Source organism: Nerophis ophidion, linkage group LG12, assembly GCF_033978795.1.
Source record: "Nerophis ophidion isolate RoL-2023_Sa linkage group LG12, RoL_Noph_v1.0, whole genome shotgun sequence".
NCBI classification, from domain to species: domain Eukaryota; kingdom Metazoa; phylum Chordata; class Actinopteri; order Syngnathiformes; family Syngnathidae; genus Nerophis; species Nerophis ophidion.
The window spans coordinates 25,204,935-25,218,335 of record NC_084622.1 but is presented as its reverse complement, the minus strand read 5'-3'; the positions used below and the strand labels follow the sequence as shown (position 1 = coordinate 25,218,335).

At 38.8% G+C, this 13,401-nt stretch overlaps 1 long non-coding RNA gene across 1 annotated transcript; it reads right to left on the bottom strand.

The window, feature by feature from the left end:
• Positions 1-11,337: 11,337 nt before the first annotated feature.
• Positions 11,338-13,195, bottom strand: LOC133563794 (uncharacterized). The gene is made up of 3 exons (XR_009809113.1): positions 13,111-13,195; positions 12,862-13,032; positions 11,338-12,061 (listed from the first exon to the last, which is right to left on the bottom strand). It is a non-coding gene; the product is annotated as an uncharacterized LOC133563794 (long non-coding RNA).
• Between the last annotated feature and the right edge of the window lie 206 nt (positions 13,196-13,401).

The window sequence follows — 13,401 nt, the reverse complement described above, 5'->3', positions numbered from 1 at the left end:
TATTGTGTAATTAGATGAGTAAAGTCATACCTGAAAGTCGGATGGCTGCGGTGAACGCCAGTGTCTCAGAGAGAAGCCGATGAGGAACCAAGATCACAGCTGCTTTTTTGACAGCTACAGGAGAAGGTCTCATAATCCACTGAAGTCTCCGGTAAGAGCCGACAATTTTTCCATCCAAAAACTAGCTTGTTGACGTAAAGAAACATGTTCGCTTGACCGCTCTGTGTTAAAGAGAGAATTTAAGGGGATACCTTTAGTCAAAAATGATTTATGACCCCCCATAAATCAATGATTTATGAGGGGTCAAGGTCAAAGGTCAATGATTTATGAGGGGTCAAGTTCAAAGGTAAATGATTTATGAGGGGTCAAGGTTAAAGGTCAAAGTCAAAGGTCAGGGTCAAATGTCAAGGTCAAGTGGGTGTGGCTTACCCGGAAGAGGGTGGAGTTAAGACCTGAGGTGGGAGTGGTTAAACCAGGAAGAGGGTGGAGTTTTAAACAGAAAGAGGGCAGAGTTAAGACCTGCGGTGGGAGTGGTTAAACCAGGAAGAGGGTGGAGTTAAGACCTGACGAGGGAACAAAGGAGGGTTCAGTTTTTTAAGAAAGCAATGTCATCTGAGCAGCATGTGACCATATATTTGATAGTTTAAATGTTTACGATCGTTTGAAACAACTTCCAGATTTCGATGTATTGATGGCTGGGAATGTTACGTGTGGAGATGTGGACACGCACGCACTTCACACACACACACACACACACACACACACACACACACACACACACACACACACACGTAGAGGAGGGGTACAAAAGGGCGGTGTAAGGCTTAGTCATTATTTGGAGCTTTATACGTTAGCGTAAAGACTTTGTTCGATTCCGTCATGATTAGTGAAACGCCTGTGTCGATTTATAAAAATAATAAAACTTACATTGACGCTCCGCAAAAAAGTCGAGTGTTTCTAAATCGTATTCAGATGCCGCCGACCGAGTCTTTGCGTGAGAAATGGGACTTGGAAGCGTACGGGATGGAGGGATCTTTTGGATTTGTATTCAGATACGAAATGGGGGATATCTGCTTATTTCAGCTAAAAGAAAGAAGAGACGGAAGCCCTTTCTCGATATTTTCATCGTTATCTACCGTGGATTGGGAAGTTTTTGTTACGTGTGGAGATGTGGACACGCACGCACTTCACACACACACACACACACACACACACACACACACACACACACACACACACACACACACACACACACACACACACACACACACGTAGAGGAGGGGTACAAAAGGGCGGTGTAAGGCTTAGTCATTATTTGGAGCTTTATACGTTAGCGTAAAGACTTTGTTCGATTCGGTCATGATTAGTGAAACGCCTGTGTCGATTTATAAAAATAATAAAACTTACATTGACGCTCCGCAAAAAAGTCGAGTGTTTCTAAATCGTATTCAGATGCCGCCGACCGAGTCTTTGCGTGAGAAATGGGACTTGGAAGCGTACGGGATGGAGGGATCTTTTGGATTTGTATTCAGATACGAAATGGGGGATATCTGCTTATTTCAGCTAAAAGAAAGAAGAGACGGAAGCCCTTTCTCGATATTTTCATCGTTATCTACCGTGGATTGGGAAGTTTTTGGTGGACACGCACACACACGCACACACACGCACACACACGCACACACGCACACACGCACACACGCACACACGCACACACACACACACACACACACACACACACACACACACACACACACATTCGTACGCACACATCGTTAAGACCAGAAGAGGGGACAAAGGAGGGTTCAGTTTTTTAAGAAAGCAATGTCATCTGAGCAGCATGTGACCACCCATCTGACAGTTTAAATGTTTACGATCGTCTGAAACAACTTCCATACCTCACGAAAACATATTTAAACAGATGGAAAAAACTATCGCAGAACACAGTGTCACGTAGCAACTGGTCTTTACGGTCGTTTGAAACAACAGGTCAGTTTGGGGGACAAAGGAGGGTTCAGTTTTTACTGACTACCCATCTGACAGTTTAAATGTTTATGACCGTTTGAAACAACAGGTCAGTTTGGGGTACAAAGGAGGGTTCAGTTTTTACTGACTACCCATCTGACAGTTTAAATGTTTATGACCGTTTGAAACAACAGGTCAGTTTGGGGTACAAAGGAGGGTTCAGTTTTTACTGACCACCCATCTGACAGTTTAAATGTTTACGATCGTCTGAAACAACTTCCATACCTCACGAAAACATATTTAAACAGATGGAGAAACTAGAGCAGAACACAGTGTAACCGCGATTTGCAGAATGAAAGGTAATTTCTTTTTTTTTTTTTTTTTTCATTCCTTGTAACACGTCTGTTTAATGTTACTATAATAAGTATTTATTCGAACTAAAAACAGTTGAACATCGAGTTGAAATTCACCCACCACCAAGGGATCTCCTAACAGAGTCTCCAATCCTTTTGTGTAAGTACCAATTTTTTTTTTTTACTGTATTCATTTCATTACCTCCGTTTTTACCACGTTATTAGACAATGGTTTAACTCCGTTTAAGCATTTAAACGTTAAAAGCATTGCACGTGTACGACGATGTAATACCTTTTTTTTTTTTAACAGCCGATGACGACGAAGTGAAAGACGAAGAACTTTGTTTGATCGATCTTACAAAGTTGGAAGATGATTATCGAGGTGTGTTTAAACCTTCGAATTATTTAATATTGTGTGTATTCATTATTTTGTTTCATAGAGGAATTGCCGTAAGATCCTAACGCGATCGTTTTAACACAATCGCAGTCTGGTGAGTCAAATGATTCTCATTTTACAAGAAAAAAACATGCGGTATACAATACATATATACATATATTTACTTACAGATTTTCTGTTTACATCTCCGGCTCACTGGTCTCTCTTAACGCTGACGGGTCCGTCGACGGCCGTTCCAGGCAGAGGAGAAGGCTTGATTGCGCCAAAGAACCCAGACATAGAATCCTCGCTCCGAGGGGAAATCATCGAAAACGACGGTGAATGTCCGACAGGCACCCGCTGTAAGTTTTTCTCGTTTTCTGTAAGCTTTTTAAGATTCTCAGGAGCTTTAAAGAGCTCCTCTCATTCCAATGTCTTTCGCTCAAATGAATTTCGCGCCTAAGGGGAATGGGCGGGGACTGATTCCGGAGGTGGGCGGTTGTTTCCGCCAAGCAACCTTCTGGTGTGCATTAGCGTCACTTACTGAAATGGAGTGTGGACCAAGATGGATCCCTACTCTATATTCTTTTATTTAACCCAATGTTTTTTAAATACGTGTATAATGCTTTATATCCTATGTGTTGTGAATTCCATCCTACAATATCTTCCAAGGAACCCAAAGAAATGTTACCACACCTCCCGCTTTATTTATTCTATAGATTGCCTGAACTATTTCATAAACTAAATCTTGTCTTGTTTCTGATGCTATGTTTTTTTTATGCTCATCAATGCACTGTTGGACTGCGAGCACACAACTACTTTCCTTGCTTTGTTTTCCTCTATCCAGTTAACTGCCATATAAATTGCTACCAATTCCCCCGTAAAAACAGATAGTTTATCACTGATTATTTGATTTAATACTATGTTTCCTTGTGGGATAACTGCTACAGCTCTTACCTTTATTTTTTTTATAGTTTTTGATGCATCCGTATATATCATATCTCAATCCATTTTTCTATCCGGTAACTATTTAAATTTCTATTCTTTAGTAATTGCATGTTTTCTTTTGGGTTATCAAACATCCACGGTGGTATTGCAGGCATTGGTACTGTAGGACTAACTTTAATATTGTCAATTTTAACTTTATTACATATGTCTCCTATAATCCACCCAAAACTATTCTTTTTTGTTTTCTCTTTTTCTTGGCAGTTTGGTAGCACTGGACAAGTCGGATATCCTTGCTTGGATCCTTTTAAAGTTGCCCGATAAACTGCTGAGAGTTGATCTCTCCTCTTGTCCAAAGGTTTTTCGTTCATTTTTACTTGTAATACTGCCACTAGGGTTGATGTAGTAGCTCCACAACATAACCTTAAAGCCTGTGACTGGATCCGGTCTATTTTCCCAAGTCATGTTTTTGAAGCAGATTGGTAAATAATGCATCCGTAATCAATAACAGATGGAATTAAAGTTATAAATATATACATGTATTGTTTTCAACGTTAACCTATCAGCCCCCCAATCATTACCCCTCAAAGCCCTCATTATATTTAACACCTTTTTACTTTTTCCCCTTTTTTTTTATTTTCCGGAAGGAACACTCCTGAAGGAATAAATAAAGTACTATCTAATCTAATCTAATCAAATCTATTTTGCTGATGTGGGTTGACTAGTTCATATTTTTATCAAACCATATTCCTAAATATTTAAATACTTGTACCTCTTCTATATTTTCACCTTAGAGTTTTTATTTGGAGCTTGTTTTGTACTTTTGTCTTTGTAAAATGTATGACTTTTGTCTTTCCAACAGAGAATCTTAAACCTCAAGCCGTTCCCCAGTCTTGAACATTATTTACCACTTTGTTAGTTTTTTGATTATTTCTTTTAACTCTAAATAATATACTAGTCTTTCATTAATCTTTTTTTTTTTTTCCATTACTTTTCCCCAAATTTATAATTTCCTGCCTCTTCCGGGTCTTACCCTGACTTGCATATTGGAATTGTTACCGCTAATTTTCCCCTCTGCCGGTCATTCTCCTTCTTCATATATCCTGTCATATCATTTCAAGACCACTTCTTTGACGATGCTACCTAAGTTTTTGATCATTTGATAACCCGCTAGGTCTTTCCCCGGTGACGTATTTTTAACCTTTTTCAAAATTCGAACCATTTCATTCAAAGAAAATGTCATATCCATAGTGTTGGTAAAGCTATTATCGTTGTCTTCCATCATTTCCCCAATATTTAAACTCATTGTTTTTTTTCTCTTTTGTTTTTCCACATTTCTCAAATTATCATTACTGTGCACTTTAACAAATGTTTTTGCTAAAGGTTCTGCTGTTTCTTTACCCGTGACTACATCTTCTTTGATAAATGTGGCACATCATCCTCTTTACCCTTCATTCCTATCTTTACGAATCGTTATACATCCTTTTATTATAAAGTTTAATTTTGGCTTCAGCCCTGTTTCTTGAATACAAATTATACGTGGTTTAGTTTTCATATTTTTAATATATCCCTTTAATTCATGTTCGGTTGCTATCAAACTTCTGGCATTCCGCCGGACAATTAACAGGGTGTTGGAATGTGGTAACATGACCGTCACGTCTACTCTCCGTAGTACAGCTTGCACCCGGTCCCAAGATAGTTCTTTCAACAACTTTGCTGCTGCTTTGACAATCATTTTGATCTTATCAGTCTTATTTTTTACTTTCATTTTGTATCAAAGCTGAGTTGTGCTCTCTGGTTTATTTTGCAAATGAACCGACAGAACATGATCATGTACAAGACTCGCCTACCCACAATGCACTGCAGCCCAACCCTCCTGGTCGGATGTTTTTTTCGGGGTTCATGGAGAGATGCGGTAAAGAGTGGTAGCCAAGACACACGGTCACACACGGTCACACACGGTCACACACGGTCACACTCGGCAATTATTTTGACCTGGGGAGCAGATTTCGAGGAAAAAATGTGTCTGGGGGGCCGGGATATCTGATTTTCTGGTACAAAAAACTTCACAATGACACAAAATAAACACAACAGTTAAACCTCACACTAAAAACAAGACATTGACTTGTACGTTCAAAAGACAGAATAGAACAAGTCAAGACATGCAATGCCATCTACAAAATGTTATGTAAATGTTAGTCATTACACACGCGGCTATGGTTTTGATGTATTTGTTACAGACATGTTTACGTCAAGTAACATCACATGGTTCCATTTGCACCTTTCAACAAATCTGAAAAGGAATATTAAGAAGTAAAACTTATATTTAATCCTACCTCTTCTCCGAGCACACGGTGACTGTACATACGGGTCGAAAAATGTTGACCTAATTCAGCATTTCTCAAAGTGTGGGGAATAGAGACATGACAGGTGGGGCGCGAGGAAAGGGAGGAAATTTTTATTTTTGATTTTTTTACTATGCTTTCATTTTCTATACACACTGTAAATCACTTTGTTGATTCTGATCTTCAATGAGTGGAATCAGCCAATGTATTAACGGTACATGTTTCAATATATTTATGCTGAGTACTATATAACAGCGTTTCTCAAAGTGTGGGGCGGGCCCCAAAGGTGGGGAATAGAGACATGACAGGTGGGGCGCGAGAAACGGGAGGCAATTTCACTAGAATTTATTTTTATTTTTTATTATTTTCTTAGATTTTTTTTTTTTACTATGCTTTCATTTTCTATACACACTGTAAATCACTGTGATTCTGTCTGTGAAATCCGCCGTATAAATAAATGTAAATTACTTATTTTTCCTGTAGGCTTTAAATTTCTCGGCAGGAGCGAAAGTTTGACAGACATAGCAACAGTAACTTTTGCAGGCAGGGCTAAGAGGAACAAACTTTCGCGCGGATGGGTAGCAGGCTAATGTGCGGACCACAATTACACAAAATGGATACATTTGCAACTCGCACCTCGAAGGTCTGCGGAGAAACAAAAATATGACGGGTCTAGTCAACCAAAAAGTCAACCTAAAAGAAAATATGGCGAAGGGTATCTTGCTCTTGGATTCACGGCAGCGGAGGTGGGGGCAGAGGAGAGACCCCTGTGTGTTCTTTGTCTAAAACGGCTAGCAGCAGACAGCCTGAGACCCAACAAAGTAAAGAGACAACTCGAGACCTCACATGATGTCCAATAAATTGTTTTGTTGGGGCGATGGGGGTAGGTGGGCCTTGAAAACTAACCCCTTAGTCTAAAGTGGGGATGACAGAAAAAAAAAAAAGTTTGAGAAGCCCTGACCTAATTGTACGGATCTCACTTTAAATGGCAAACCGATCATTTAAATGTTTTCACTTTGAATATGAAACGAGGAGTAAAATGTACAATGTACAATATTATCAATTATTTCACAAGGACATGTTTTAAGGAGGGGCTTCACGGTGGCAGAGGGGTTAGTGCGTCTGCCTCACAATACGAAGTTCCTGCAGTCCTGGGTTCAAATCCAGGCTCGGGATCTTTCTGTGTGGAGTTTGCATGTTCTCCCCGTGAATGCGTGGGTTCCCTCCGGGTACTCCGGCTTCCTCCCACCTCCAAAGACATGCACCTGGGGATAGGTTGATTGGCAACACTAAATTGGCCCTAGTGTGTGAATGTGAGTGTGAATGTTGTCTGTCTATCTGTGTTGGCCCTGCGATGAGGTGGCGACTTGTCCAGGGTGTACCCTGCCTTCCGCCCGATTGTAGCTGAGATAGGCGCCAGCGCCCCCCGCGACCCCGAAAGGGAATAAGCGGTAGAAAATGGATGGAAAATGGATGTTTTAAGGATATTGTACAGTATAATTAAATCTAAAATGAATGTGATCACTTTCAGGATCATTTTATTTTTAGCCAGTAAACAACTGTTATGTACTTTTGAATCGGGTTTTCCCCTTTAAATAACAAAAATTATAGAATTTTACAATATTCATTATTATTAAATATTAAATGTGCCAACTAGTTTTACGGCATACATCATTCCCCCTTTACCCATTTGTTAAAAAGACGAAAGTTGATGCGAACGCCTACGTGCTGTCAGAAAACTAAAAGAAGAAGAATGCCTTTGTGCAATTACTGCTATCCTGGCACAAGTTATAAAACAAACAAAGTTACCAAATTTTTTTTCTGAGGAGACAAAACGAAAAAGAAAGAAAAATAATAAATCAATCAATAAAATGCATCAGTCAAATAGTACAGGCAACTTCGTTAACATGGAGCCACAGACAATTTCATTCAAAAAGTCCCAATTGCTAACATAAAGATACAACAACAAATAAAGGCAAAGAAGGCCTAGTAGGTAATTACAACACCAGACAAAGTATTAAAAATGTCGGTCCAATAACTGCACAGGGATGGGCAGAGCCAAAACATGTGTAGCAAGTAAGCTGGAGACTGTTGACACTGAAATAAGGCTATATGTGGCACAGATACAAGATTTATAAACTCTACTTAAAGCCCCACTTAAGAACTTTCAGTTTTGGTTTATATTGGCCGCACCAGTGAACCAAAGCGATGGCGTTTTCCCAAAAGGAAAACCACATTTACCATGAGGACTAGCGCATATAGCGTCCAACTGACACGATAATGCCACAATGATTCTGTATTACTGAACTTTCCACAGTAGGAACCTACATCCGTTTTCTACCACTTATTCCCTTTTGGGGACGTGGGGGTCGCTGGCGCCTATCTCAGCTACAATCCGGTGGAAGGAGGTGTACACCCTGGACAAGTCGCCCCCTCATTGCAGGGTCAACATAGATAGACGGACAACATTCACACCAACCTACATATTTTACTCAAACCTTATATTTGCAGTTTGAAGTCACTGCATTGTTTTTTCCTTGTACAGTTCTTTTGAGTTTGTTGCGTGGTTGGTCAGTGTGGAACTGCAAAGTATCGCGCTGGTGGGTATTTATTGCTACCACACAAATTTCCAGTAGCTAAAATTAGTATTATTATTCTGATTTGAGCATTGAAAGTCACTTACTAGTTTAGCAGGAACAGATCCAAAGCAGCATTGGTCTAAAATCTCTTGTCTTTTGACCTCACGCAAGCTAGTGAAAGTCGTGCCATTGTTGATCCTTGATTGTCCCTCCCTTTTTCTTTTTTTTTGAAAACCCGATTCAAAAGTACATAACAGTTGTTTACTGGCTAAAAATAAAATGATCCTGAAAGTGATCACATTCATTTTAGATTTAATTATACTGTACAATATCCTTAAAACATGTCCTTGTGAAATAATTGATAATATTGTACATTGTACATTTTACTCCTCGTTTCATATTCAAAGTGAAAACATTTAAATGATCGGTTTGCCATTTAAAGTGAGATCCGTACAATTAGGTCAGGGCTTCTCAAATTTTTTTTTTTTCTGTCATCCCCACTTTAGACTAAGGGGTTAGTTTTCAAGGCCCACCTACCCCCATCGCCCCAACAAAACAATTTATTGGACATCATGTGAGGTCTCGAGTTGTCTCTTTAATTTGTTGGGTCTCATGCTGTCTGCTGCTAGCCGTTTTAGACAAAGAACACACAGGGGTCTCTCCTCTGCCCCCACCTCCGCTGCCGTGAATCCAAGAGCAAGATACCCTTCGCCATATTTTCTTTTAGGTTGACTTTTTGGTTGATTAGACCCGTCATATTTTTGTTTCTCCGCAGACCTTTGAGGTGCGAGTTGCAAATGTATCCATTTTGTGTAATTGTGGTCCGCACATTAGCCTGCTACCCATCCGCGCGAAAGTTTGTTCCTCTTAGCCCCGCCTGCAAAAGTTACTGTTGCTATGTCTGTCAAACTTTCGCTCCTGCCGAGAAATTTAAAGCCTACAGGAAAAATAAGTAATTTACATTTATTTATACGGCGGATTTCACAGACAGAATCACAGTGATTTACAGTGTGTATAGAAAATGAAAGCATAGTAAAAAAAAAAATCTAAGAAAATAATAAAAAATAAAAATAAATTCTAGTGAAATTGCCTCCCGTTTCTCGCGCCCCACCTGTCATGTCTCTATTCCCCACCTTTGGGGCCCGCCCCACACTTTGAGAAACGCTGTTATATAGTACTCTGCATAAATATATTGAAACATGTACCGTTAATACATTGGCTGATTCCACTCATTGAAGATCAGAATCAACAAAGTGATTTACAGTGTGTATAGAAAATGAAAGCATAGTAAAAAAATCAAAAATAAAAATTTCCTCCCTTTCCTCGCGCCCACACCTGTCATGTCTCTATTCCCCACACTTTGAGAAATGCTGAATTAGGTCAACATTTTTCGACCCGTATGTACAGTCACCGTGTGCTCGGAGAAGAGGTAGGATTAAATATAAGTTTTACTTCTTAATATTCCTTTTCAGATTTGTTGAAAGGTGCAAATGGAACCATGTGATGTTACTTGACGTAAACATGTCTGTAACAAATACATCAAAACCATAGCCGCGTGTGTAATGACTAACATTTACATAACATTTTGTAGATGGCATTGCATGTCTTGACTTGTTCTATTCTGTCTTTTGAACGTACAAGTCAATGTCTTGTTTTTAGTGTGAGGTTTAACTGTTGTGTTTATTTTGTGTCATTGTGAAGTTTTTTGTACCTGAAAATCAGATATCCCGGCCCCCCAGACACATTTTTTCCTCTAAATCTGCTCCCCAGGTCAAAATAATTGCCGAGTGTGACCGTGTGTGACCGTGTGTGACCGTGTGTGACCGTGTGTCTTGGCTACCACTCTTTACCGCATCTCTCCATGAACCCCGAAAAAAACATCCGACCAGGAGCGTTGGGCTGCAGTGCATTGTGGGTAGGCGAGTCTTGTACATGATCATGTTCTGTCGGTTCATTTGCAAAATAAACCAGAGAGCACAACTCAGCTTTGATACAAAATGAAAGTAAAAATAAGACTGAGAAGATCAAAATAATTGTCAAAGCAGCATCAAAGTTGTTGAAAGAACTATCTTGGTACCGGGTGCAAGCTGTACTACGGAGAGTAGACGTGACGGAGTCATGTTACCACATTCCAACACCCTGTTAATTGTCCGGTGGAATGCCAGAAGTTTGATAGCAACCGAACATGAATTAAAGGGATATATTAAAAATATGAAAACTAAACCACGTATAATTTGTATTCAAGAAACAGGGCTGAAGCCAAAATTAAACTTTATAATAAAAGGATATATAACGATTCGTAAAGATAGGAATGAAGGGTAAAGAGGATGATGTGCCACATTTATCAAAGAAGATGTAGTCACGGGTAAAGAAACAGCAGAACCTTTAGCAAAAACATTTGTTAAAGTGCACAGTAATGATAATTTGAGAAATGTGGAAAAACAAAAGAGAGAAAAAACAATGAGTTTAAATATTGGGGAAATGATGGAAGACAACGATAATAGCTTTACCAACACTATGGATATGACATTTTCTTTGAATGAAATGGTTCGAATTTTGAAAAAGGTTAAAAATACGTCACCGGGGAAAGACCTAGCGGGTTATCAAATGATCAAAAACTTAGGTGGCATCGTCAAAGAAGTGGTCTTGAAATGATATGACAGGATATATGAAGAAGGAGAATGACCGGCTGAGGGGAAAATTAGCGGTAACAATTCCAATATGCAAGTCAGGGTAAGACCCGGAAGAGGCAGGAAATTATAAATTTGGGGAAAAGTAATGGAAAAAAAAAAAAGATTAATGAAAGACTAGTATATTATTTAGAGTCAAAAGAAATAATCAAAAAACTAACAAAGTGGTAAATAATGTTCAAGACTGGGGAACGGCTTGAGGTTTAAGATTCTCTGTTGGAAAGACAAAAGTCATACATTTTACAAAGACAAAAGTACCAAACAAGCTCCAAATAAAAACTCTAAGGTGAAAATATAGAAGAGGTACAAGTATTTAAATATTTAGGAATATGGTTTGATAAAAATATGAACTAGTCAACCCACATCAGCAAAATAGATTTGATTAGATTAGATTAGATAGTACTTTATTTATTCCTTCAGGAGTGTTCCTTCCGGAAAATAAAAAAATAGGGTAAAAAGTAAAAAGGTGTTAAATATAATGAGGTCTTTGAGGGGTAATGATTGGGGGGCTGATAGGTTAACGTTGAAAACAATACATGTATATATTTATAACTTTAATTCCATCTGTTATTGATTACGGATGCATTATTTACCAATCTGCTTCAAAAACATGACTTGGGAAAATAGACCGGATCCAGTCACAGGCTTTAAGGTTATGTTGTGGAGCTACTACATCAACCCTAGTGGCAGTATTACAAGTAAAAATGAACGAAAAACCTTTGGACAAGAGGAGAGATCAACTCTCAGCAGTTTATCGGGCAACTTTAAAAGGATCCAAGCAAGGATATCCGACTTGTCCAGTGCTACCAATCTGCCAAGAAAAAGAGAAAACAAAAAAGAATAGTTTTGGGTGGATTATAGGAGACATATGTAATAAAGTTAAAATTGACAATATTAAAGTTAGTCCTACAGTACCAATGCCTGCAATACCACCGTGGATGTTTGATAACCCAAAAGAAAACATGCAATTACTAAAGAATAGAAATTTAAATAGTTACCGGATAGAAAAATGGATTGAGATATGATATATACGGATGCATCAAAAACTATATAAAAAAAATAAAGGTAAGAGCTGTAGCAGTTATCCCACAAGGAAACATAGTATTAAATAAAATAATCAGTGATAAACTATCTGTTTTTACGGGGGAATTGGTAGCAATTTTTATGGCATTTAACTGGATAGAGGAAAACAAAGCAACAGTGCATTGATGAGCATAAAAAACATAGCATCAGAAACAAGACAAGATTTAGTTTATGAAATAGTTCAGGCAATCTATAGAATAAATAAAGCGGGAGGTGTGGTAACATTTCTTTGGGTTCCTTGGAAAATATTGTAGGATGGAATTCACAACACATAGGATATAAAGCATTATACACGTATTTAAAAAACATTGGGTTAAATAAAAGAATATAGAGTAGGGATCCATCTTGGTCCACACCCCATTTCAACCAGAAAGTTGCTTGGCGGAAACAACCGCCCACCTCCGGAATCAGTCCCCGCCCATTCCCCTTAGGCGCGAAATTCATTTGAGCGAAAGACATTGGAATGAGAGGAGCTCTTTAAAGCTCCTGAGAATCTTAAAAAGCTTACAGAAAACGAGAAAAACTTACAGCGGGTGCCTGTTGGACATTCACCGTCGTTTTCGATGATTTCCCCACGGAGCAAGGATTCGATGTCTGGAGTCTTTGGCGCAATCAAGCCTTCTCCTCTGCCTGGAATGGCCGTTGACGGACCCTCCAGCGTTAAGGGAGACCAGTGAGCAAGAGATGTAAACGGAAAATCTGTAAGTAAATATATGTATATATGTATCGTATACCGCATGTTTTTTTTCTTGTAAAAATGAGAATTATTTGACTCACCAGACTGCGATTGGGTTAAAGGGATCGCGTTGGTCTCTTCCGGCGAATCCTCTATAAAACAAAATAATGAATACACACAATATTAAATAATTCGAAGGTTTAAACACACCTCGATAATCATCTTACAACTTTGTAAGATCGATCAAACAAAGTTCTTCGTCTTTCACTTCGTCGTCATCGGCTGTTAAAAAAAAAAAAGGTATTACATCGTCGTACACGTGCAATGCTTTTAACGTTTAAATGCTTAAACGGAGTTAAACCATTGTCTAATAACGTGGTAAAAACGGAGGT